The sequence below is a fragment of the Lagenorhynchus albirostris genome, chromosome X (assembly GCF_949774975.1).
Source record: "Lagenorhynchus albirostris chromosome X, mLagAlb1.1, whole genome shotgun sequence".
NCBI lineage: Eukaryota > Metazoa > Chordata > Mammalia > Artiodactyla > Delphinidae > Lagenorhynchus > Lagenorhynchus albirostris.
In genome coordinates this window covers 42,114,071-42,140,207 of record NC_083116.1, presented here as the reverse complement: position 1 = coordinate 42,140,207, position 26,137 = coordinate 42,114,071, and the positions used below count along the sequence as shown (strand labels likewise).

The window sequence follows — 26,137 nt, the reverse complement described above, 5'->3', positions numbered from 1 at the left end:
ACAAACTGACTTACACAGAAAGTGCTGCCCAGGAGCTGGGCTCCCACCAAAGCAGGTGCAGGCTGAGGTGCAATGGCAGCTTGGGCAGCCAGGCCGCCGACACGTGACCTGGAGCCGGCTTCTGACCTCTGCAGCCTCCTTTCTGTGGGCGGCACCCTGAGTATAGAGGGAAACACCCCCTCGGGGTCTGGCTGGCAGGATGCCGTGAGATAATCAAGGGTCCAGAACAGCATCCGGACGGGAGATGCTCCCCAGGCACCATGCCCCTCCTCCGGCCCGCCACAGGGCATTCCTGCATCTGTACCCCCAGAGCCACACTCTCCCTCCTGGCGGTGTCCCCCTCCTGCCTCCAGTGGCCCTAGACCTCTGTCCCAGGTCCTCTCCTCAGACTCTTTAAAAGCACCCGAAGGATCTCCCAGCTGAAAACACACCCGCCCTCCCCTGACAGGAGGCTCCCCAAGCTCCTGAGCTCTGGGTCCCGCGGACTCTGCAGCTCAGCTGCACACCTGCCCACACCCGAAGCACTGAACTTCTGGGTTGTTTTATGAAATCTGCCAATTTTTAAACGCTGGCAATGAATTTTTAAAAAAAGACTTTTGGGCATCCCTGGTGGCACAGTGATTGAGAGTCCGCCTGCTGATGCAGGGGACACGGGTTCGTGCCCTGGTCTGGGAGGATCCCACGTGCTGCAGAGCGGCTGGGCCCATGAGCCATGGCCGCTGAGCCTGCGCATCTGGAGCCTGTGCTCCGCAACGGGAGAGGCTACAATAGTGAGAGGCCCGCCAACCGCAAAAAAAAAAAAAAAAAAAAAGACTTTAGCAGACTTCCCTGGTGGCGCAGTAGTTAAGAATCCGCCTGCCAATGCAGGGGACACGGGTTCAAGCCCTTGTCCGGGAAGATCCCACATGCCGCGCTGCAAGTAAGCCTGTGCGCTACAACTACTGAGCCTGCGCTCTGGAGCCCGCGAGCCACAACGACTGAGCCTGCGTGCTGCAGCTACTGAAGCCCGCACACCTAGAGCCCGTGCTCTGCAACAAGAGAAGCCACTGCAGTGAGAAGCCTGCGCACCGCAACAAAGAGTAGCCCTCACTTGCCGCAACTAGAGAAAGCCCGTGCACAGCAATGAAGACCCAATGCAGCCAAAAATAAATTAATTAAATCAATTTAAAAAATAAAATGAAATAAAAAAAGACTTTAGCATATGGGCCATCAAAACATATCTGCACAACACCCTAGTGTGGGATGAGACCCTCCCAGGGGTGGACAGACAGGATGAGCCACCTCCTGTCGGCACTAAGGACAGGAGTGGGCAGGTCTAGGAAAAGGTCAGGAGGTGCCCTAAAGGCCTTCCAGAAACAAGCAAATGGCACTCCCTACACACCCACCACAGCCTAAATAATGTGTTGGGTACATTTAATCCTCTCAAAATATGTTCATTTATTTAATTCAACTCAATTATTTGTTTAATTCAAATATTACTGAGTAAAGATAATCCACAGAATGGGAGAAAATATTTGCAAATCATATACCTAATAAAGGACTGGTATTCAGAATACATAACGAACCTTTACAACTCAATAATAAAAGCCAAATAACCCAACTAAAAACAAGGGCATAGGATCTGAATACACAGTTCTCCAAAGAAGATATACAAATGGCACAAGAAAATATCAGGGAAATGAAAGTTACAGCGACAATGAGATATCACATCACACGCACTAGAACAGGTACAAATCAAAAAGACAGCAACAAGTGCTGGCAAGGCAGTGAAGACATCAGACCCTCCTACACTGCTGGTAGGAAGCAAAGCAGTGCAGCTGTTGTGGAAAACAGTCTGGCAGTTCCTCAAAAAGAAGACACAGGGTTACCCTCTGAGCCACCAATTCCACTCCTATGGATAAACCCAAGAGAATGGAAACATGCGTCCACACAGAGACTTGAACACAAATGTCCACGGCAGGATTATTCATAAGAGTCAAAAAGTGAAAACAACCCAAATGTCCTTCAACTGATAACGGATTTTTAAAAAGTGATCCATCCCTATAATGGATACTCTTTGGCCATAAAAAAGGAATGATGGGGGAAGGGAAAGGGGAGTTTAATGGGCACAGAGTTTAGCTTTTGTAAGATAAAAAGAGTTCTAGAGATGGAGGCCACTGAACTATAAACTTAAAAATGGTTAAGATGGTACATTTTATGAAATATGTGCTTTACCACAATTAAAAATAATAGATTTTTTTAAAAAGGAATGAAGTATAGGTCACGCTATACCATGGATGAACCTTGGAAGCCAGACACAGAAGGCCACATATTGTATGATTCCATTTATACGAAATGTCCAGAATGGGCACATGGGCAGAGACACTGAGTAGATTAGATGTTGCCAGGCCTGGGGTCAGGGAGAAGGTGCAGGACTGCTAATGGCTGTGGGGTTTCTTTTCGCAGTGATGGAGCTTAGACTGTGGCAATGGCTATACAACTCTGTGAAGAGGATGAAAACACTTAAGCGTGCACTTGAAATGGGCAAATTTTATGGAATGTGAATTATATCTCAATACAAATGTTTAAAAACAGCCCTGACTGTCCACTCTGTGCCTGGCCCTGGCCTGGCCCTAGAGCCACACAGAGGCCTCCAGGCTAACGGGAACAACAGGCCTCGTGGTCACCTCAGGTGACCCAGAGCTCCAGAGACCGTCATCTCTGTCACCCTGTGCAGCACGGCCTCGAAGTCCTGCTGGTCAGACAGAGACTCGGGCCCAGCCTGGTCCAGGCCCTGGCCAATGCAAGGATGAGAGAGCGGGGAATAGGTCTCAGGGCTTAATTTACCGGTTGGTTCCTGGGGCGCCTGCCCAAATCTTATTCCAACCTGGATGGAGTGATTCTGAAGAAAAACCCAAGAGCCACAAAGGTGATGCTAAGTGAAAAGTTTAAAAGCAATTTATTTTAAATGATTACAGCTTTACCAAAAGCTGTGGCTATGATTTCCTTCTGACTTTGATTATAACCTTCCAGCAAAATATTCGTCTCATCAAGGCAAGTCTGCATTATTTTCTATTCTTAGCATGACTGCAAAATATTCTTTGATTTAACATTTGATATGTTTTGTTCTCAAGGGCAAGCCCCACGAGAAGAAAAATGTACCTCAACAGAATGAAATATGACTACCTGCTTCCACTTTTCTTTCTTGTTGGTTCCTGCTCAAATATTCTGCATTCATTTAAACTCAAGGCCGCGTCTCTGATGTTATGCTCCTCCCACACTGTTACCCAAACACAAGCAGTCACCCACTATCCAGGGGCAGAGAAATTGCCACAGACGGAGCTGGACTTGCATTTCCTGGAGACACTGAGGGTGCTGAGCTTGGAAGGAGAGGAGGTCCTGGCCAGGTGCGCACTGAGGAAAAGGAAATGAAGACCCAACAGATTCTAGGAGCTAAAGAGGCTAGGGCTAAAGCAGCATTTCCACTTACATCAACGCCTTTAAATATGCCTCAATATTTTAGGACAAACGTATGATACCATAACATAACACAATGCATTTCTATTTTTGTTTTTGTTTGTTTGTTTTGCCGTATGTGGGCCTCTCACTGTTGTGGCCTCTCCCGTTGCGGAGCACAAGCTCCGGATGCACAGGCTCAGCGGCCATGGCTCATGGGCCCAGCCGCTCCGCGGCAAGTGGGATCTTCCTGGACTGGGGCACGAACCCATGTCCCCTGCATCGGCAGGCAGACTCTCAACCACTGCGCCACCAGGGAGGCCCAACACAATGCATTTCTGGACAGATTCATTAAAAGACTAGGGGCTAAGAAAACCAGAGTGTCTTTTTTTGTTTGGTTGGTTGGTTTTGCATCAGAAAAACACCCATATTCCTGGGGTGGTCAGGCCTCCGGTTTGTCGTTTCTGCTTGGGCCACACCGCCTGCTGGGGACTAAGCGCAGACACCCAAACAGCAGTGTAAAAACCTGGTGGAAAACACACGGTCGTTCGCACATGAACCTGTCTCATGGGTCCAAAGAGAGCATCTCAGACAGACTGCAGGTGCACTCTTGGATAAAATGGCCCAAGGGACCATGCTTCTCCATGTTGTCACACGAGCACAGAGAGCTGGAAAAACAGAGAAGGGGAAGTAGGTTAAGTGTCATAAAGAATGCTCCCTCCCAGAGACAGGCACCCCCAGGGCTGCTGACTGACCTCCAAAGCTAGGAGCCCTGAGTCACACTTGCAAGGCTGTGGTAGATCAGCTGCTCCAGCCAGGGGGGTCCAGAGAGGGCCCAAACCTGGCAGGAAGCACTGCTTAAACGGAGGGGCGTGGGGGGCGCACAGGAGGCTAGCGATCAGGGTGACAGTCATGGCAAAAGAGCTGCTGTTCATTAACCACAGGAACAAAAGACTGGGAGACAATGCACTGTTAATCGTGGCAGCCACCAGAGGACTATAAATTGCCAAGCCAAGATACCAGCATTTTTCAGACCTCTTCCTTCCTGCCAGAGTGAGATTGAGGATGGATCCAAGTCCCTCACCCCCACCCAAGTCTTAAAAACATACATTACTGAATCTTTTTGAAGTTCTAACCCTGAAAGATTTATACTCTAAAACACATCAGAGAAAAATACTGCCCAGAAACACCATCAGAGGGCCTGGAGCGGATGGGCACCCTTGTCCACTCACACTGAGAATGCCAGTACTCCAAGGGCAGATCAGCGTGGGTTCAAACTAGCTCTGACCCTTCTGATCTCTGTTCCCTAACCTCCCTGAGCCTCTGCCTTTGCATCTGTCCCATGGGAGTATCACCTCTTACCTCCCAGATTGCTATGAGGGTTAAACAAACAAAAAAAGTCACAATGCTGGCACTAAATACATGCTAAGTACTGTTGTCACTATTAACCCCCAGCACCACTTAGGAGTTTTATCTATGGCCACAGGGATCAAGAAGATAAAACCCAATTTTCTCTAAGTTAAAAAATGATCTTTTTGTACATGAAAGTATTTTGGGGGAGCGATGGAATTAAAGAGAGCTGGCTTTAAGATACACTAAGCTTTAAAGGTATCATCATGGAACTCAGACAGTCACTCTAATTTCCTTCTGCTTCGGATAGGGCATTTAGCAAGGGGTCTGAATCACTCCCAGTGAGCTGGGAACTGCAGCGGCAGCCCCGCCTCCCAGCAATCTGGGCACAGGTGCGCTGCCAGCTGGAGTCCCTGCTCAGCCACCTTGCCTCTTTCTAAAGCTCCGGCCTCATCACATCACAAACCTACTTTAAAAGCATTCCAAGACCCTTAGAAGAAATCTGCACCGAGGGCCCCATCTAAGCCCCACTCACCACTCTACATGATCCCGCCTTCACCTTCCACACCTCTCCCCACTCACCAGGCCCATTTCCAGCTGCTAAATGCTGGCAGCTACCCCTGGCTCTGAACAGACAAGACAGCAGGCTCACGCCTCAGTGCCCCACCCAGGCTGTGCCGCCACCGGGCAAGCTTTTCTTTCTCCACCACGTCCCGCAAAGCAAGTCACCCCTGTGCAAAGAGCCCTAATGAGTCACTCTGCACACCGCACAGCACTCTTCCCCTGGCTCTGCTGTCAGCCCCCAGAGGGGCCCTGCTGGTGACTTTCGACCCGCCCCCCAACCCCGGCTTCATTCATTTGGGACTTCCGAGTGCCTCCTACATGCCAGGCTCTGGCCCAATTCCTGCTATGCTCTCGTGGAGGACAGAGGCCATCAACAAGCACATCAAGCATATCAGACAGCACCAAGGGCTAGCAGGAAACAAAACACGGACATGAGGAAGTATGACGGTAGAGAACTGGGGACACTTTAGGCCAGTAGGTCAGAGGAGGCCTCTCCAAGGAGGTGACACTCGAGCTGAGATTTAAATGAGGAGGGCACAGCAGGTGCAACACTGGCCCATCCAATAAGTAGGAGAAGGCCAGTGTGACTGGAGGTCAGGAGCCATGGATGAGCCTCAGGGGAGGGCAGAGGCCAGATCGTGGGTCACTGCGAGGGCAATGAGCGCCCGGACAGTCTTCAGCCGACGGCTGACCTGATCTGAAGACATCCATAAAAGGAGCAGACTGTCCACCATGTGGGGGGTCAGCAGAGGGAGGAGGGGAGGGCCCATAGTCTGGAGAGGAAGGACAAGTAAAGACACACGTGGCCTCTGCAACATGAGGATAACGAAGGGGATTCACCAGACCCGGGCCAGGGGCGGCAGAGCAGGTTCCAATGCCTGCCCAGGGAACTTGACTTTCCAAGCTTCAGTTTTCTCATCAGAAGAGTGGGGCCCATGCCCCCCTACACCCCCATCACTCAGCGTTATCACACAGACACAAGTTTGTAGCCACAGGCGTGGACCCGGGCAGGCACTCAGATGCAGCTCCTTTCCCCGCAAAAGAAAAAAGCCACTTTTTCTTCTCACTTCCCTGAGTGGAGGGTGGCAATCTCATCTATTGAAGGAAGAAGAGTAGCAGCCCTGGTCCCACCACTGCAATGTGCTCAGGTCACATGTTAACACCTGTAAGAAGACAAGGAGAGTCTCCTCTCAGGGGTGAGAGAAACGTAAGAGCCGCAATGTTCATACAACAGGAGAGAAATCCCTCTTCATTTCTTCAACAATTTAGAGTCTAAACCAAGGACTTGTCAAATGCTTGGAGATGTTATAATTTGGTGCCTGAAACCTTCTGTCCTATGAAGAAACACCACGAACGTACACGTGGAAGAGGAGGGCAGAGTACAGTGACCCGGGAAGTGGCAGCTTTGGAGTCAAGCAGAGCCCTGGGTTGGCCACTTCCTAGCAGCCTCCTCGAGTCCCAAGTCCCTCGATGGCTGAACAGTAACCACCACACTCCCTGAAGCGTTTGCCCGGGAAGTGGCAAACGTGCAAGAAAAGCAAAGCCAGTTGAGATCTGCCAGAGTGTGGACAGTCCAGAATCACATCCGAGGTCACAAGGTCAGTGAGGGAGAAAGCCAGGCCTCACCACAGACTCCAGAAGCATGTCCTTCACTCCCTACACCTGTCACAAGAAAAGACCAACAATCTGCCTTCCCATTTTTTAACCTCCAACTTACACTGGCTCAGAGAACGTGTCCTAAAATGTACCTGGATGTGACCAAACAGAAATCAGTTACAAGGGGAGGGGAAAGCAGAGAGGATTGCGAGCCCCTTCACATGCATCTGTGGCTGGAGCACAGCTGGAGTAGAAGGTGTGAGGCGGGGGACTGGAGCAGGTTCCTGCTCCTCTAAGAGCCTCCGGTTCCTCTCCTGAAAATGGGGAAATTATCTCAGACTGCCTGCAGCATGGACCAGACGGGAGGTGACAAGGTGAAAGTACTCAACACTCATCATACAGCAGGGCCCGCTATGCCCAGTGCGCGACCAGTGCAGCTGCCCACCAGCAGGCCAATAAAACCATCTGACCAAGAAGTGTTCCTATACGTGCTCGTGGGTGCAGAGAATGCCACCGGAAGGGACTGGAGGAAGTGGAAAGCAGGGAGGTACCAGGTCCCTGAGTCAGCAGTGAGGAGTCTCTGAACTATATATACACCCTTTGTGCCATGTGCTACCATTTTTCTATATAAACAAAACACCTGTCCATGGAGTCAAGTATACTGAAATGGATGTGGAAAAGTAATCCACAGAGGTGTACTAGTGGCTTCCTCTGGCGAGATGGGAGGGGTAATTAGGGGCCTTCTGCCTGGTTTGTAACGTTCTATTTCTTCAGAAGTAGAATGTATTCATGTACTACTTGTATAATTACAATTAATTAAATGGTACATCTCAGGAAGGCTTTTGGGCAGTAACCACCACGACTCTCTGCCCCAGCATCTCAGTTCTAGGGTCTTTCCTTACAGACACACTAGCACACCCACCAAAGACGTCTGTTCTATAAAACTCACTGAAGCATCGTTAGCAAAAATGAGTAACGACATAAATGTCCATCATTAAGACATTCAGAAAACGGTGGTGCAAGTGTACAACAGAATTTCATGTGACCTTTAAAAAGAATGATGTTACTTTATATGTATGAATGGGCAGGCCTGAGTATTGAGTGAAGTACTCAATCGAGTGGTGTTACCATTTTGTGAAAAAAAAAAAAAAAACGAGAAAAGGAGGGGTCGACATATACACAGGAACGCTGCCTGCACACGGAGTTCCTCCGAAATGGCACAGGAGGTGACAGCGGCTGACTCCGGAGATGGGCAGCAGGAGACCAAAGGACAGCGAGTGGACGCCTTCTAGGCCCTTTCAGGGTCTCTGCGTTTCCCTAACCTGTGCGTGTATTACGAACGCATGTGGTTAAAAAAAAAAAAAACACTTTCGCTGTTTTCGGGGCGGCGCGAGAGGCTTCCCGGCGGGCGTCCCCGCCCCGGCGCGTCCGAGCCCCGCACCCCCCGCCCGCCCGCGCTCACCGCCGATGATGGTCCGGAGGGAGGCGTGCCCGGGGCAGTCGACCAGCGTGACCTGCAGCCGCGGCTCGGCCCTGGGCTCGGGCTCGGCCCCCAGCGGCGCCGGCCGCAGGCGCGCGGGCAGCGGCACAGAGAAGCACGAGAAGCCCAGGTCGAGCGTGATGCCGCGCTCGCGGCTCTGCGGCTGCTTGTCGAAGGCGGCGGTGGAGGCTGTGGTGCTGAGCGCGGGCGCCAGCGCCGTCTTGCCGCTGTCGATGTGGCCCAGGACGCCCACGTTCACGTTCACCCGCCGGCCCGCCATGCCGCCGCTGCTGTCAGCCCGCTAAGCAGCCCCCGCCGCCCGCGCCCCGCTCGCGCATTCCGGCGCCGAAGCTTCCGGCCGCGCGGTCAGTCCGCTGAGCCGGGGAGCCAGGCGCCGGGGCCGACTTCCGTCCGTCCTCGCGTTCGTTCGTTCGTTTCCACGGGCTCTAGCTGAGCGCCCTCTGGGCACCCGGCGCCTTCTGTCCACCGCGCGGGGACAGGTCGCTCTCCCCGCAGGACATGGGGCACCCGGAGGGGGGGGAACAATAACCGGGAGTAAAGACGGAACCAGACCACTACGGACCCCGAGAAGCCCTGGGGAAATACAGCAGCGGTGGAAGAACCAGGCCCGGGGCAGGGAGGGCGGGCCGCGAAGCTGAGCCCGTCCTGCCGAAGAGCCAGCGCGGGGAAACCTGGGAAGGCTGCTTGGAGAATCTCGGACCCGGGCAGTCAGCCTGGCCTCAGGGGGCTGCCAAACTGTACGCAGAAGGTCGTGTGAGTGCGCGCGTGCTGGGGAAGGCCTGCAACGCTCATTCTCTTGAAATGCCACCCACAGAAAAGGTGTCGCCTACGGGCAACAACACGGATCACAAATTTAAAGGTCTGCCCTGCCCAGGCAGGTGACTTGCCAGAGAGTAATCAGCAGGGTTTAAGGTGCCCGGGGTGGTGGAGACTGCGGAGGTGGAGAGCACATGTCCTGTGGCGACAGATGGGGAGCCACGGCTCAGCTTTGGCCAAGTGACACCAGGCGGGAATGCTAGCCCAACATTGCCCCACCTTTCCGCTTTTCAAGAGACTAGAGTGTTTCTATGTGAAATCTGAGAGACATTTTGCCTGGTGAGGCCGCCGAGACTTGGGGCTGCGGGCTGTAGCTGTTACCCGGCCCGACTTACACCTAAGCGCTCACCAGCAGCAGGGCTGGGGCTTTAAGCCAGGTCTTACCGTCTCCAGCTCCCACCACAGCTGGCTCCAAGACAGGTGCTGCCCCAGCAAGTAGCCTGGAGTCTAGCCCTGTCTCCACAAGTGCCAAGGAGACAGCAAGCTCTGAGTTGTCTGAAAAGTCAGCCAGATTCAGACTGTATCTTGGGGTCAGCTGTGCCCCTGCACCAAGCAGAGAAATACAGACCTCTGCCTAGGCAGGTGTGAGTCATAAGCTCACTCCAAGAGCCAGGGAGAGTGTGAGGGACACCCTGTAGGAACTGGAGCCCTGTTGCCAGCAAAATGCAGGTCACATCACGCCCCCTCCTTTGTCCTTTGTCCCTATCCTGGCTTCTACCCCAGTGAGGTGAGTTTGCTTTAGACCAGGCTGGTGCCCTGGTGCTCTCCCCTGTGCCAGCAGGCTGAGGACCCCTGACACATCTTTGCTTGCCCTCGGCCTGGCACATCAAAGGCTCCATAACTGTTTCTTGAGTGGACCCACCTCCAAACCTCCAGCCCACAAAGACACGATCCTCTGCAGCAGACTCCTGGGTCCCAGCCTGGGTTCCAAGGCTGGACCTGGTCCCTGGGAAATGATTGACAGGGAACGGCCCACAGAACTGCAATTATTTGGGATTTGTTCTTAATGTTAATGCGATGCTGGTTCCTTTCTGTTTCTTTAATGCCATTTTGTACGAAGGTAGTTCAAAGTTCTCTACGAACAGCTAGTAATTAATTCAACTTCATTAAGGCCAATTAATCCAGGATTAATTATAAATTTGCTCAGAGGAAGTTATTATACTTTGCTCTTTGATTTGAGTTTGGCTTTAAAGATTCTTACAGGAGTAAAATGGAAATTTCCCTTTTCTCTGAGGGTATCTACCTTGCCAGTGATTGTGTTAACCACGTACCTTCCTCGACATGTCCCATACTAACCTCAGATGAGGTTGTCACCCAGGCCACCACTGTGCTCCGTGGCACTCCCAGTACTGAACAGATCTGCTAATGCCCTGTTAGCTGCAGGGTGGGAGCTGATGTCCTGGCAAGAACTGGCCCCACACAGGTTCAAATCACGGCCCTACCTTATGCTGGCTGTGTGCCTGGGAGCACACCTTCCACCTGGACATGGATACAAACTCTTTAAGGTCTACAGTGGTCGGCGTCCCCTCCCTCTTCTTCTGTAAGACTCCTCAACTCTCCTTGGAGGTATCACACTCCTCTCCTCCAGGTCATGATGGGGGCTGACTGAACGATAGCTCTAGGGGTGGGCCTGAGACTCAGGTCCATTCCAGTAGCCATGACCGTTGGTTTGGCAGTGAGCGTGTGACCCAAGTTAGCACAATCGGAGAAAACCCTGGAATTTTTTCCAGGACAGGCAATAGAAAAGTGTGCTCTCTGATATTGGACTAAAACCTGGGGAAATCAGTCTGGGCCCTAATGGGACCCCTGGAGGGAAGCCTGGCCGCAGCAGAACAGTGGCCTCCAAAGATGTCCGTGTCCTGGAACCTGTGATGGTGTTGCCCTCCATGGTAATGAGACTTGGCAGGTGTGATTCAGTTAAGGATCTTGCGATGGCGGGGATGGGGGAGGTGGGGAGCTCACCCTGGATTATCCTGCGGGCCTGATGTAGTCACCAGGGTCATTATAGGAGGGAGGCGGGAGGATCAGAACCAGAGATGGCGTCATGAGAAGATGCTGCTGGCCGTTACTGTTTTTAAAGGCAGAAGCAGAACATAAGTCCAGGAAGGTGGGCAGCCTGTAGAAGCTGGAAAAACCCAGACTGTGGGTGCTCCCCCAGGGCCTCCAGACAGGAACGCAGCCCTGCCCACACCTTGATTTTAGCCCAGTGAGGCCCGTTTTGGATACTGGCCTGCAGAACTGTAAGAGAATACCTGTGTGTTGTGTTATGCCATTAAGTTTGTAGCAATTTGTTACTGCAGCCATAGGAAACTAATACAAACATTTACTTGGAGTGTGGAGTCTCTTCCCATTTATTAAATCAGTGAAGGGCTCCTAACTCCCTCCCACCTGGTCAGAGAATCAGTCTGACAGCTAAGACCTACACTGGAAATAGCCTCACTGCCTGTCCTCTGGTCAGACCTGCTGCTTTAGCCCAGGCTGTCCTGACCTCTGACCCCATTGCCATGTGACGCCAGTGGGACGCCAGTGGGACAATGGTCCAGATGGAGCCCTGGGGACCTGCAGGCTTCAGCTGCTTTCTCGGCATCTGCTGCTGGGTTTCCCCACCACAATGGGATGTGCCTGCTGAGACGGACAGAAACTGTTCCCTAGCAGAGAAGGTTGCAATGGGAGGCACAGGCCTCACCCTGGCTAACCTGACCCCGTCCCCAGCCCCACTTCCTGCCTCGGGCTCCAAAGCAATTCCGGTGAGTGCCCTCGGGTACTGTTTCCATTTGAAAAGCATGACAAAATTACCACGAAGGGCAGGACACACACACAGCAGGCAGATATCCAAGGGAGAAATAGCCCATGTCTTTATGTTCCAAAGCTCTGATGCCATTTTCTGTGCCCCTCCCAGTGCTTGAGCCCATTGTAAAAGATCTCACTGAATTCTTTTAATAAACCTAGGAGGTGCTGTTATCGCTACTTTACAGCAGAGGGAAGAGGGCCAGGAGAGGTGACTTGCTCAGGCCCTCTGTTCCCTGCCAGCTGATCCTTGTTTTATGTCAGGTTTTTTCCAACCTCAGTGATATGAACCAACTTCATAACGCAATATCCAGGTACCACCTACAACTTCATATTTTTCTTTAAGTTTGACTTAAATAAATAAAAGTATCTCCCTTACACAGAAAAACATTATCACTTGCCATAACTAGCTGGGAACCACAACAACCTCAGAATCAGGATCTTTAATAAAAAGAGAGATTAGCAAGCGTTAGAAAGGGGTTAAAGTCACACTCCACCCCCTAAGACTCACTAAATTAGAATTAAAAAGGCAATAATGTTCTCACTATGTGGATCAACTTTATTTAATTTTATGTCTTTGTACCACCTCTAAGATGCCAGCAACATTATTTAATTTTATGTCTTGTACCACCTCTAAGGTGTCCCTTCTGTCCCCAGAAATCAGCCTGGGGCTGAAATAACAAGCATGCCAATTAGGTTGGCAACAATCAGAAAGGGGGGTGAGAATGTGGGAATATAAGACCAGGGACTAAGCCAATTAGCTTAAAAAGGGGACTCCTTCAACAGGGACTTTCTTTGATTTTGATTCTGATTGGTTTGGATCTTGGGGATCATGGCTCTGAAGTGCACCCCAGACACTGGGAATTATCCTGCTTGTAATCATCGTAATAATCTTAGTAGTGCATTATATTCTCTCAAGAGCTTTAAATGCATGTTTGCAGCCACTAAGCACCAAGAAAATGATCTCCCTACGACTGAAACATCAGAAAAAGAATGAAAGAAAGACTGACAAAGAACGTGCACCCGACGTCATAACCTGTGAGTACCACACAGAGGGTCAGCAGAAGCTGCAAGGCCTCCAGAGTGGTAGCTGGGAATAACACTAATGCCTTAAATTTGTATTGCATCCCTCAGGCTGAGAGACTGGTCAAAAGGAGGAAATTGTTAAAACTAAGACAATGGGCCCAAAATGCAGTGGCTTATGCTAAGCCTCAAGTCACCAAATCAAGACTTAGTTACTGGACTTCCCTGGCAGTCCAGTGGTTAAGATTCCGCACTTCCACTGCAGGGGACGCAGGTTTGATCCCTGGTTGGGGAACTAAGATCCCACATGCCACGTGGCATGGCCAAAAAAAAAAAAAAGAATTAAGTTTCAGCTCTTTCCCCTTTGAATGGTCATGGCACCCTTGCTGATATACTGAGGGTTTATTTCTGGGCTCTCTATTCTATTCCATTAGTCTATATGTCTATCCTTGTGCCAGTGCCACGCTGTTTGATTACTGCAGACCATTATTAAATGTCCTATTAGTTAGGATACACTCTCAGCACTCAGCTGAGCCTGGAGACCATGACAATGTGTGGCTCCACAGGGCCCCTGGGTCACTGCCCCCCTCCACATGCAGCAGCCTTCTCAAGATGTTGGAGAAGGCAGAGACAGGCTTGACCTGGGCTTGTGGGCTCAAAGGTCAGGTGTGAAAGAAGTCAAAGCAAGGAGCAAGCAGAAGCACTGGGAACCAGTGGCTGAGATGCTCAAGCTTGGACTGGAGAAAAGAGGGGTCAAGGCACTGGAGGTGAAAGAGCAAGGCTCATGGGAGTGAGAGTGAGAGAGCAGGCAGGTCTGGGGTTGTCACACAGCACAAGCTGGGATGCAACTGTCCACTCCATTCCTTGTATGTGTGTCACTGCACAAACCCATGGGTGGAACCCTAACTCAAGTTATTTTAAGCCCCAATGTCAGTGCCATTTACACTGCCAAGTAGGGCAAAGCTGGATCTGGGAACGTAGAGGATTTCATCAGGAATCTGCCAGCTTTCCTTTCCTTTGTGCTGGCTTCATTCTCAGACAGAGTCTTCCCATGAAGTGGCAAAGATGACCTGGAAACCTAGGACCCAAGTCTCTTTCCCGATATTTCCAGTAAAAGTGCAGGTCTGAGTGTCATTGGACTGTCCGCTCACATCTCTGAACCAATCACCATTCTGGGGAGGAGGGGATACTTTGATAGGCCAGGCCAGGGTCCCGTGTCCATTCCTGAAATAAAGCTGGGGGTGGCGTCAACCCATCTAAACCACCTAGATGCCAAGTGGGGGAAGGGTGGTTCTCTACAGAAAATTAGAGTGAAGGTGGCCAGAAGAGGTAGGAAGGGTGCTGGTCGGGCATAATAAACCCTGTCCACTGCTATGGGCCTCACCTACCTTCACACACCTTGCACACTTTGGACACTGGCCTGCCGCGTCGTCTTCTGTTGAAATGAAAGGAACCGCCTGGCTCTGCAGCCAGGCCCAGCTTCTTTGCACACTGGACCTGGGGTCTAGGCCTGGGAAAGGCATTTGCTCAATTTGTGATCTTGGACAAACTCCATCCCCTTTTAGGGCCTCAGTTTCCTCACCTGTAAAAAGAGAATGCTAGGCTGGATCAGATGTTTGAACTGTTCTTTAGCAGGAAAAAAATGTAACAGCTCTGGTGGAGGGGGAAGTGGGGGCCAAAAGGTTCCATTCACTGACAGAAACCATTATCAAGTCCCATAAGATCTGCTGTGTAAAATACCTGCAGCAAAACTGCATGATTTTGTGTGTATGTGAGGGTCCAGAACCCTACTGAATTTATAAGAAGCCTTAACTGTGAGCCAGGCTGTGTGCCAGACACTGGGGTTAAAATGATGAACAACACAGACGTGGTCTACACTTTCATAATGCCTGCCATTTAGTGGGAGAGACTAACATTGACCTGATAGTCTTGCAAGTAATCAGAAACATAGACTCAAAAGTTAAGATGGAGAAGTACAAGGAGGTGTGAGAGTCAGGAACTCCTGCACCTGGATTTGACTTCAGGTCTGTCTCAACCCTAATGCAAGCTCCCCTGAGCTCTGGGCCAGTCCCTCCCTTTCTCTGGACCTGAGTCCACTCAGGTGTGAAATGGTGACATACCGTCTGCTTCTGAGGATGTTATCCTTCTGTCAGGGATTCCAGGCATTACCACGTCATGGTGCCTTCCTTGGCTCTCCAGCTTTTCCAGATGGCCCTGCTCTGGGCTTGCACACCACGTGGGGGTACCTGCTTTGGCACACCTCATGTTGCAAGTTTCCCAACTAAGGACTGAGCTTCTCAAGGCTGGAGATTTTGTATTTTATGTGTGCATCCTAGCACATTGTAGTGTCTGGCTCACAGGAGGTGCTAACAAATGTTTGTGGAATGACTGGGTGGATGGGAAGAGTACACTTTTTGGAGGAGTGTTAATATCATCATGGAACCGGACAGGACACAGCCACTGGCTAATTGTCTCATCTGAGGTCGTGAGATGGGATGAGGTTTACACCGGCTGCAAAGCCTGAAGTCCTCAGGTGGAGTTCCAACTCTTCTGATTACTTGCTGTGCGTTCTTCATAAGTTATTGGGCCTCTTTTAGCCCGCATCTTTATCTGCATTAGGAATTACACTAAACGTCATCCACAGCCAACTTAATCTAAGTAAAGGGAGAGGTGGAGGCGAGGAGAAGAGGAGGACGATCCCAAAGCGGATGCTGAGCACAGCCTCCCCAGGGAGATGAAAGGCGTGGGAGTCAGAAAACTGATTAGTGGGCACAAATCGAAGCTTAAGTTCTAAACCTGTCTCTTCATCTCCAACACCGAGGTCGAACTTGAGCTCCGCAAAAGGGTATCCATTCGAATGCTGTCACGGACGCGAAGGCGCCGTGAAGAGCGGAACACAGGCCCTCACTGGGGCGCAGCGGCCCTTTCGGGCCCACGCGGGCAGGAAGCGCCGGCCGCGGGGAAGCCAACCTCGGGACACAGCCGGAAGCTGGTGGGAGGAGCCTTCCCGGCAGCCGCGACGGGCAAAGCCAGGAGCCAATGGGGCGCTGAGGCGTTCCCCCTGCGGCCAATGGGGAGCTGACTGAGGCGGGGCCGGACCAGCCGCCTGGTAACGGCCGCGTGGTAACCGGCTGCGCGCTGCTAGGGCTGAGCGGGCGTTCGGGCTTCAGGTGCGCAGGTTGAAGATCGAGGAGGTGAAGAGCACCACCAAGACGCAGCGCATCGCCTCCCACAGCCACGTGAAGGGGCTGGGGCTGGACGAGAGCGGCCTGGCCAAGCAGGCGGCCTCGGGGCTCGTGGGCCAGGAGAACGCGCGCGAGGTGTGGCGGCGGGGCGGGGGCTGAGTCATGGGGACTGAACTGAGGGGGGAGACCGAGGCGGGGACGGGGCTCAGGTGGGCCCAGGCGGCGCGGACCTGGGGGTGGGGCGTGGGGAGGACGTCCCGGGGCGCGGCGACTACCCCGCGGCCTCGCTTCTGGCCACGAGTCCTGACTGACCGCCGCTCGGGGCCAGGCCGTCCGCGCGGCACGGGGGTCGGCGGGGAGTCGATGGGCCAGGTCCCTGCTCTCCGGGAGCTCGCGTTTCAGACACAGACGTTTAAACCGCTGAACAGAAGGGCCGTTATTAGACTTCGGGGATCAGTTCCTGCGGGGCTCTGCGGGCCCGGGCACGGCGTTTGAGTTGCTGTGAGCGCAGTGGGAGGCTCTGGGACTTTTATGATCGGGAGGTGATCCGCCTGAGCAGGTGGCAGGTACAGAGGGCTTTCTGAACATTCCAGTTAAGCCCACTTCTGCTAAGTGATGCTGGTGCCAATTGCCTTCGGCCGCATTATCATCACAAAACTGTTCAGGCTCTTTGTGTGTGTGTGTGTGTTTTTTTTTTTTTTTGATGAAAACATTGAGGGTGGGAGAGGTCACTTCACCCATCCGCTTGCCACCCAGTTTAGTAATAGTAATGCTGGAGTTTGTGCCTGTGTGCCCCTGACTCCTGAAGCAGCGCGCTCTGTGGTAGGACCGCCCCCCTCGGGCCCCCTTCAGCCCTAACGTCAGCCCATTTTGCCCCTGCGGTGGCTCGGCAGCTACAGAACTCCTGGAAAAGGCTCTTGCCTCCTAGCCTGATTGTGCTAATAGAAAGGGCCAAAGAGAAGCCTCTGGTTTCCATTTGGAACATCAGGTTTCCAGAGAGGAAATAGTGACAGGGCCAAGGTGACTTTGAAATTTCTCTTTATCCAGCTTCTGCTCTCTGAGGGCCTGTCTCTGCAAGTAGCTGACATTGTTGAGTGCTTTTCATGTGCCGAGCACTGTGCTAAGCAGCTCCGTTTCCATTGTCTTATTGTTCATCACCACCCTTATACCTGTCCCTCCTTCACTTTGTTATGACACTTTTCAGACATACCAAAAAGTTGAAAGACTTGTGTAGTGCGTACCTGTGTTCCTGAATTCTACAAGTAACATTTTAGTCTGTTGCTTTGTCTTCTGTCTGTTCATTTATCCATCTAACAATCTACTTTTGCATTTCAAAGTAAGTTATAGACATTAGCATACTTTACCATAAACCCATTAGCCTTTGTGCCACTATGCTATGAACTCTGTTTTCAGATGAGGAAACGGTGGTTCCTAGAGGTTAGGTTATGGATCTAAGGGTACTCAGCTGGTAATTGGTAGAGCCAGGATTTAAACCTAAGTCTATCTGACTCCAGAATCCATACTCTTGACTCTGACGCTGTGTACCTCCGTACGAATATGAGCTTCCCAAGGATAGAGACCGGGTAGTATCATATACCCAGAACTTGACTCATTATAGGGACTCAGAATTTACGTACTGAATTATTAGTCATCCCACCTCTGCTACCAGGTCCTTGTCTGAGTCTGGTCACATCAGCAGCCTCCTTGATGTTTAATGTCCTCATCTGAAAAATGAGAGTTAGACTAGGTTATCTCTTAAAGGCCCTTCCAGTTCATACTTTTTAAATTTTGGAATTCACTGGACATGTCTCACTGGAGAGAAGGAGCCTAAATGGAAGAAGATTAAATGCAAGGGGAAGTGTGTGAATAAGAGTACGTAGCCAAGGTTGGCAAAGGCTCTTCTACCTCTTTTGAGTTGCCCAAAGAGTTCCAGTGCTGAGGATTATGACATCAGAGGTTACTGTGGAAAGACCATAATGGCTCTTTTGTCTTTTTAGAAATGCAGCGTCTGAAGAATATCTTCTAGGCTGTTAAGTGCACTGTGCTTTTCCAGCTGAGCCCGAAATGGAATAGGGCACATCCACATGCATTCCTTGAACCCACGTTTTTGAGGGGTTGTCTAAGTGTGGGACCAAGGTATGTCTCCACAGTCCATGGGGAAAGTGGGAGAGGAGATAAGATGTGCTCACAAGACCCTGTCCACAAGGTACCACCCAGGTAGAGGAGCTATGGGCCTGCCCTGAGGCAAGGACGGTGCACCTTGGAGACAGTTGTGCTTTCGGTTTTTAGATCGGTGTGAGAAACCTTGAGATTGGGTGTTTAAGGAGTGTGACTTTCTCAGCCTTACTCCTTTAGAGTTAAATATTATAAAATACATAAAACCAGGAACCTATTTATGGAATATTTGAACATATATACACACACGTATCAATACGCAGTCAACTCTTGAACAACATGGGTTTGAACTGCATGGGTCCACTTATTCGCAGATTTCTTTCAATCAATACGTATTAGGGTGCTACCTGACCCCCAGTTGGTTGAATCCAGGGCTGCTGAACCACAGATATGGAGGGCTGACTGTATAGTTATACGCTGATTTTCGCCTGCGTGGAGGTTGGGCGCCCCTAACTTAAAGGGTTCATGCGAAATACATGCTGTATGTATATAATGTCCATACCTGTCTATATATAATATAGATGCTGTAAATGGCTTAATACTCCGAATATTTAAAATATACGAACAAACAAGTAATTTAATCTTGAGGATTTGAAAGGCATTCCTTGGATCTTAGGATGCTGTAGGTTAAACCTCACGTGCAGCATTTGCTTACAGCATTCTGGGATAGTTAACTGATGGCTAACTAGTAGAATATGTCATTGATTCTTAGCCCTTAGTGGGTTAATTTGGGAATGTGATGAAAGCTGTGAGCCCTCCCTGGAAGAATGCACATTTGAACATATACACACAGTCTTGTTTCCAATTTTGAGGTGTGTGGGCCCCTGGAGTATATGCCACTGCTCCCATTTGTACCCCTCCTGTCCGTTCTCCACATAGCAGCCATCAAGATACTTTAAAAACAAATTTTCAGAACATGACATGTGGCCTAAGGCTTTTTCACTGGCTTCCCATTACATGTAGAATAAAATCCAAACTTTACTATGGACTGGAAGATTCTGTTCTGAGTGCTGCCCCTCCTGCCTCTACAACCTCATCTTCCCGGTCTGCTTGTTTTCTGAACTCTGGTCAGCACAGCTTTTCTGTCCCTTGGACATGCCAAGCTCATTCCTGTATTTTGAATTTATTGTTTCCTTTGCTTGGAACACTGACTCCTGCCCTGCCTGTAGCTTCGTATATCAAATATAATGTCAAAGAGGCCTTCCCAGATCACTCTTTATTATAGAGTAACCTCTGCCCCCAGCCACTTGCTCTTTTGTTGACCTTTTTTCTTCATAGTAGAGATTCTGTGTTTGTATGTCTCCTCCACTAGGACATGAGCTCCATGGCCCTCTACTGCCTCTGGCGCCTAGAACAGCGCCTGTGGTGTCCTGGCACTCGATGAGTCTGAGTTGTGTGGACCAGACACTGGAATTTTTCCTCCTGTGAAACATTTTAATATTGATTTATTACTTCTTTCTATTGTGGTATCTAGGCATGTGGTGTGATAGTGGAATTAATCAAAAGCAAGAAAATTGCTGGAAGAGCTGTCTTGTTGGCAGGGCCTCCTGGAACTGGCAAGGTACTCATTTTCTCTCATTTTTTAAAATCTACCCAAGAGGATGATCTTAATGTGTAAGCCAAATTCAATTTGTATCTTAACTAGTCTTTGTTTAGCTAAATTGGTTATACGTATGTTTTTAAAACCGATGTGCAATAATACAGTTGAGTATCTAAAATCCATGCTTCTAAAATTCAAATTACCCTGGCTGACCTCCAGAGAAAAGAGAGTGAAGTCTTCAGAGGTGTCTTATTGTCTCTGTAATTTGTCTTTTATCTCTTTCAAGTTTCCTTTGCTTTGGAAATACATTTCTGTTGGCCTAGGGCTTCATAAAATCTTGGGAGTGACATCTGGGAAAGAAAACCAGTCAGCAAGCAATTTTCCAAATGCTAACTTGACCCAGCACTATTCTGGCTGTGTGAGAGATGGAAAGAAAAAGGAAAAAAGAATTAGAGACGTGATTTTTATCTCCAAGGGCCTTATAGTCTCTCCAGGGCAGAGAGGACACCATGGCAGCATGAAAAACTCCAGTTGAGCACTAAGCTGCGAGGCATCGCCCGATCTTAAATGCAGCTGGAATTGTAGCAGGAGGTGACACTTGGCTTGGTGTGGCTGGAGGGGTTGAAGCTTGACATTTGACTTTGCAGGGAAGAAAAGGGCCTTCCAGGTCGAGGGTGCAGGACAACTTGTGGGATCTGTGAGGGGCTTGGCTGGGTGCTTGAAACGCACTAGAGTCCCCAGTCTGGGCCCTGCTTGTTCTTCAGGAGGGCTGCTTGGTGCAGGAGAGGAGGAGCCTGGGGGAGTCATTGTGTAAAGAAAGGGGTTCCAGCTCTGGTGCTGAGACCCCAGGCAAGTCCCTTAGCCTTTCTGAAGCAGTAGCACAGCCCTGCCTGTTTGAGGGAGTTATTAAAGTGGCGGTTGTAAGATGATGACTCTAATTATTATTTTGAAGTCATATGATTGAATTGATAGTATGTCTTTTACTGGTGTCTAACCATAGAGGAGGAAGTGCTATATTTGTGAACAAGTATAAACGTGAGCTTTAATTCCCTTTCTGCTTGTCACTGTATTTACCATTTATTTGCTTACTGTTCCTTCTCATATCTTAGACCTTTGCTCTCCCTCCATTTCCTTCCTAAAGTACATCATTAAGAAGTTCCTTCTAGAGGTTTGTTGGTGGCAAAGTCAGGTTTGTATTTATTGTGTTGCCCTTGTTTTGAAAGATAGTTATATTGGATATATAATTCAGTCGACAGATGTGTTCTCTCAATACTGTTTCTCTCAGTGATATTTGCTACCTTTTGGCTTCTACTGTTGCTTTTGAGAAGACTGGTTTTGAGGATTTTGTCTTTTCTCTCTGGATGTTTTTGGGATATTTTGGTTTTGGTGTTTCACTGTGATATGTCAAAGTGTGGATTTATTTTCATTTATCCTGCTTGATATGGATCTGAGTACATATTGTGTCTAATAAGTTCTGGGAACTGGTCAGCCTTTGTCTCTTCAGATGCTGCCTTTCCCTGTTCTCTGTCTTCTCTTCTGGAACTCCAGCTAGGTGAGGACCTCCACTGCAGAGGTCCTCCACTGGGGCCGAGTTTGCCCCCCGGGGAACATTTAGCACTGTCCTGAGATGTTTTCGGTTGTCATACTTGGTTGGGCCGGGAGTGCTGCTGGCATCTTGTGGGTGGAGGCCGGGGGGGTTGCAGGGCACCCTGCAGAGCACAGAGCAGCCCCTGCAGGAGGAGTTCTCTGGCCCAAAATGCCCACGGTGCCAAGACTGGGAAATCCTGGGCTGGAGCTTCTCATTTTGTCTTCTTAGTCTTTGAACCTCTTTTATGTTTTCTGTTGTTTTGACTCTTCTGCGTTCTGGGTAGCTTCATTAGACCTCTCTTCCAGTCTGTCTTGTAAGCTGTTAGGAAACTACTCTTTAATCCAGTCCATTGAATATTTTCCATTTTGAAAAATTTGAAACCTACAAAAGAGTGGAAAGAACAGTTTGATGAATCCCTCTGTACTCTACTCATAGGTAACTAAGGGTAAATATTTTGTGAGATTTGTGTTTTCTCTATGTTACTTCTGAACCATTTGAAAGTAAGTGCAAAGGGACCTTCTCTGTCATTCCCATGATATGGTCATCCACCCAAGAAATGTAATGTTGCTAATAAAATTGGCTAATATCTAGTTTATATTAAAATATCTCCAAGTCATTTCAGTTTGTGGCTCTTTCATTTTTTTATATTTTTAAATTGAATTATAATCACATATCACACATTGCATTCATTATTGTCTCTTTAGTCTCTTTATCGAGAACGGTTCCTGTCCCCTGCATTTTTGGTTTGTTTTCTTTTATGACAATGACATTTTTGAAGAGCCCAGGACAGTTGTTTTGTAGAGTACCCTACAGCTGTCCTCCAGTGGTTGTCTGATTGTGTCTGAAACATTCAGTCCTTTGGCAGAACGTGATGCAGGTGATGTGTCTGGAACCTGCATCACAACAGGGGGCTGACGCCACGTTCTACTGTGAGGGGACTGGTTCCCTCTGAAATTTATAATCATCTGGGAAGTGACAGTTCGAGACGTCCTGAATATCCTTTTACCCTATGGCTGTAGCATTCATTGATGGTCATTGCCTTATCAGTTATTGCATTGGTGGTTGCAAAATGGTGATTTTCTAAATCTGTCGTATCCTCTACATATATTAGCTTGCTTTTTTTTTGTAATGAAGAAGCCCCTCCCTCCCCCACTCATTATTTTTAATTTCTTCATCTCTTCAAAATCTGTTTTTTGCTTATTTGTTTGTTTGTTTGTTTTGGCCACGCCATGCAGCTTGCAGGATCTTAGTTCCCCGACCAGGGATCGAACCCATGCCCCCTGCAGTGGAAGCGTGGAGTCCTAACCACTGGGCCTCCAGGGAAGTCCCAAAATCTGGCTATTCTTGATAGCCTCTTGTTCCTTGTTCGTGAAATACTTTCTTATTTATTTTGTATCCTGTATCTGCTTGTGGACTCATGTTTGATCAAATCTGAGGCTTCCCTGATCTCTTGATTAGGGCCGAGTGCTTCCTGAGAGGACTTGGGAGGGCCCCTGCTGTGCTGCCAGCACAGGGTACGTGAAGGAAATTTTGTGGCTTGGGTTTTCTGGCCATCAGGCAGTGTAGAGACCAATCCTTAATCTGTTTGAGAGCCTGCTGGTGAGACTTCCTCAGCCAGAGCTGTGGTGAGACGGACAAGCCTGTCTTTATCCCTTGGAGATTTTCTCTGTGGCCACCTTGTCTACTGACGTGTGCCCTTCAAGGCTCCTTTTTATCCAGGGGTTTCTGGCATCTGTCAAACACCTGCCCAGCTTTTCAGAGTAGTAAAATACCTTGCAATGATAGTTTACTACTTTGGGTCTATCATGACTACTTACTTATTCTAGATATTTTGTAACAGGAGGGAGTGACCGTGGCTCTAGTGGCCGCTTTGCTGGAAGCATGGGTCTCTGGTGCTTTTGTAACATTGTATCCATGGACCTCAAGGTTCAGACAACTTAACTGAGTGGCTGGCAGGAGTGTGGTGCTTGTTCAGAGTATGGCCATTCCCCTCCTGAGGCCTGCACACTCTATTTTTTTTTTTTTTTTTTTTTTTTTGCGGTACGCGGGCCTGTCACTGTTGTGGCCTCTCCCGTTGCGGAGCACAGGCTCCAGACGTGCAGGCTCAGCGGCCATGGCTCACGGGCCCAGCCGCTTCGTGGCATGTGGGGTCTTCCCGGACCAGGGCGCGGACTCTCAACCACTGCACCACCAGGGAAGCCCTACACACGCTTAATAATGGGGCTTTGTGTTTGGGTTTTAGAAAAAGGTGTTCGGATGAAGTTGAAAACAAAGTAGGTTTTTTAATCTTTTGGCAACAGCCTCTTTTTTGTGCCACTTGCATGGGGGGTGGGCACACAGAAATAGGTCTTGGAGATTGGGGTTTGCATCCTGACCCTTCTGCTTGCTAACTGTTTGACTTTGGGTGAGCTGGAAATTTCTGAGTTTCAGTTTCTAAATTCACAAAAGGTGAACTAGATTATCAAGTTCATAGGCTGCTTGGGAGGGTTCAGTGGGATCCCTCGTGCAAGTCACCCAGCCCTATATAGTAGGTGTAGGTATAGTCTGCACAGTAGCCATATCATATGCCAGCCTTCTGGGAGCCTTTAAATGGAGGAAACTAAACACACCTGAAGCATTTCTTAACCAAGCATTTATCATATTTTAATGGAATATGTCGATCATCTCTTCTGTATTTGGTAGTGGTGGGGGTCTGCATTGAATCACATGCAGCATTGTCTTTGGAGTTCACAACTGAGGGAGGGTTGTTGGGGCCTGTAGCGACGGGGAAGAGAAAGAGGAGTGACTGGAAAGGTGGTGGGCTTTGGATAGAAGGTGAGCGTGGCTGGCCTGAGGCTGCTGCTGGGAGTCCTGGTGTCAGTGTGCTGCTACATGCCCCGTTATGCTCCAGAGATTTTCCCTTCGCTCTCAGGATACAAGAGAATACAGCTTTAGAGGTATCAGCCTTGAGGGCACAGACTCAGATGCCTACTCAGACGGGCAGTGGGGCTGAGTGAAGCACCCGGGAGCCCGCACGAGCCCTTGCTGGGGAGGCAACTGCCCGCATGTCCACTCCCAGTGCTGCCATGTGGTCACAGGGGCCCCTTGTGGCCAGACCTTCTTGCTTCTCAGAAGAAGCTAAATAATTGTATTTTTATGTGAAATTTCCCAACATTAGAAAATGGGCAACAACTGAGTTTAAAAACACACATGAGGACTTCCCTGGTGGTGCAGTGGTTAAGAATCCACCTGCCAATGCCAGGGACATGGGTTCAATCCCTGGTCTGGGAAGATCCCACATGCCACGGAGTAATTAAGCCCGTGCGCCACAACTGCTGAGCCTGCGCTCTAGAGCCCGTGCTCCGCAGCAAGAGAAGTCACCGCAGTGAGAAGCCTGTGCACCACAATGAAAAGTAGCCCCCGCTCGCTGCAACTAGAGAAAGCCCGTGCACAGCAATGAAGACCCAACACAGCCAAAAAAGAAAGAAAACACACATGAGACTCTGCAGGCCAAAAGAGGAGCAGTCTGTGGGCAACTAGTTTGCTACCGGTGATCTAACCCAGGACTTTGATTTGACAGATGAGGAGGTTAGGCACCAGAGATTTGCCATGTACCCAGGGTCACGTATGCTAACACATATATATGGAATCTAAGGGAAAAAAAGGTCATGAAGGACGTAGGGGTAAGACGGGAATAAAAACACAGACCTACTAGAGAATGGCCTTGAAGATATGGGGAGGGGTAAGGGTAAGCTGTGACAAAGTGAGAGAGTGGCATGGACATATATACACTACCAAATGTAAAATAGCTAGTGGGAAGCAGCCACACAGAACAGGGATAGCAGCTCCATGCTTTGTGACCTCCTGGAGGGGTGGGATAGGGAGAGTGGCAGGGAGGGAGACACAAGAGGGAGGAGATATGGGAACGTGTGTGTATGTGTGGCTGGTTCACTTTGTTTTAGGGCGGAGGGTGGCACACCATTTTAAAACAATTGTGCTCTAATAAAGATGTTAAAAAAACAAAAAAAAAACACTGACAATAAACTTACTTCCATATATCTTAACGAATTTCACAAAGACACAAAGAAAAAGAGGTTCTGAATGCAGTTTCCATAATGATACAGCCCCATCTGACGCTATCTCCTGTGTACTGTTGCTAGGTAAGTCAAATTTGCTTTCTGAAAGTAAAGTCACATACGACATCTAGTTTAGTTGTACATATGTGTGTTATAACAAGAAGAATTTGAGTATTTACCTTTAGGTAAACAGCATCACAACTGTTCTGTTGCTCCCCTTTCCCAATTCTCTGTGTTAGATAAAGCCACTCCTCCTCCTAAAATCACTGGCACCAACTCCCAAAGTGGCCACCTCAAAACAAAAAAGATAAAAGAAGGAAAATTTGTTCCCGTGAAATCCTGCCAAATCACATGCAAGAGAAATGGTTTATCATGCTGCCTAAACACAGTGCCTGATAAATGTAATGCCTAAACTGGACCCCAGATACACAGATCTTTAACCATAGAGTTTCTTCCCCGCCCCCGTGATATATAGTAGAGCATGGTGACAGGGCCCCACTGATGTAGCTAAATGTTTTCAAA

The 26,137-nt window shown here is 49.4% G+C and overlaps 1 protein-coding gene and 1 pseudogene across 1 annotated transcript in view; one reads left to right on the top strand and one right to left on the bottom strand.

The window, feature by feature from the left end:
* The window catches only part of LOC132512911 (nuclear RNA export factor 3-like), a 482,492-nt gene that overhangs the window by 382,207 nt on the left and 74,148 nt on the right, over positions 1-26,137 (bottom strand). The window lies entirely within an intron of this gene.
* LOC132512914 (nuclear RNA export factor 2-like) overlaps positions 16,177-26,137 on the top strand; it is a 29,528-nt pseudogene continuing 19,567 nt past the window's right edge.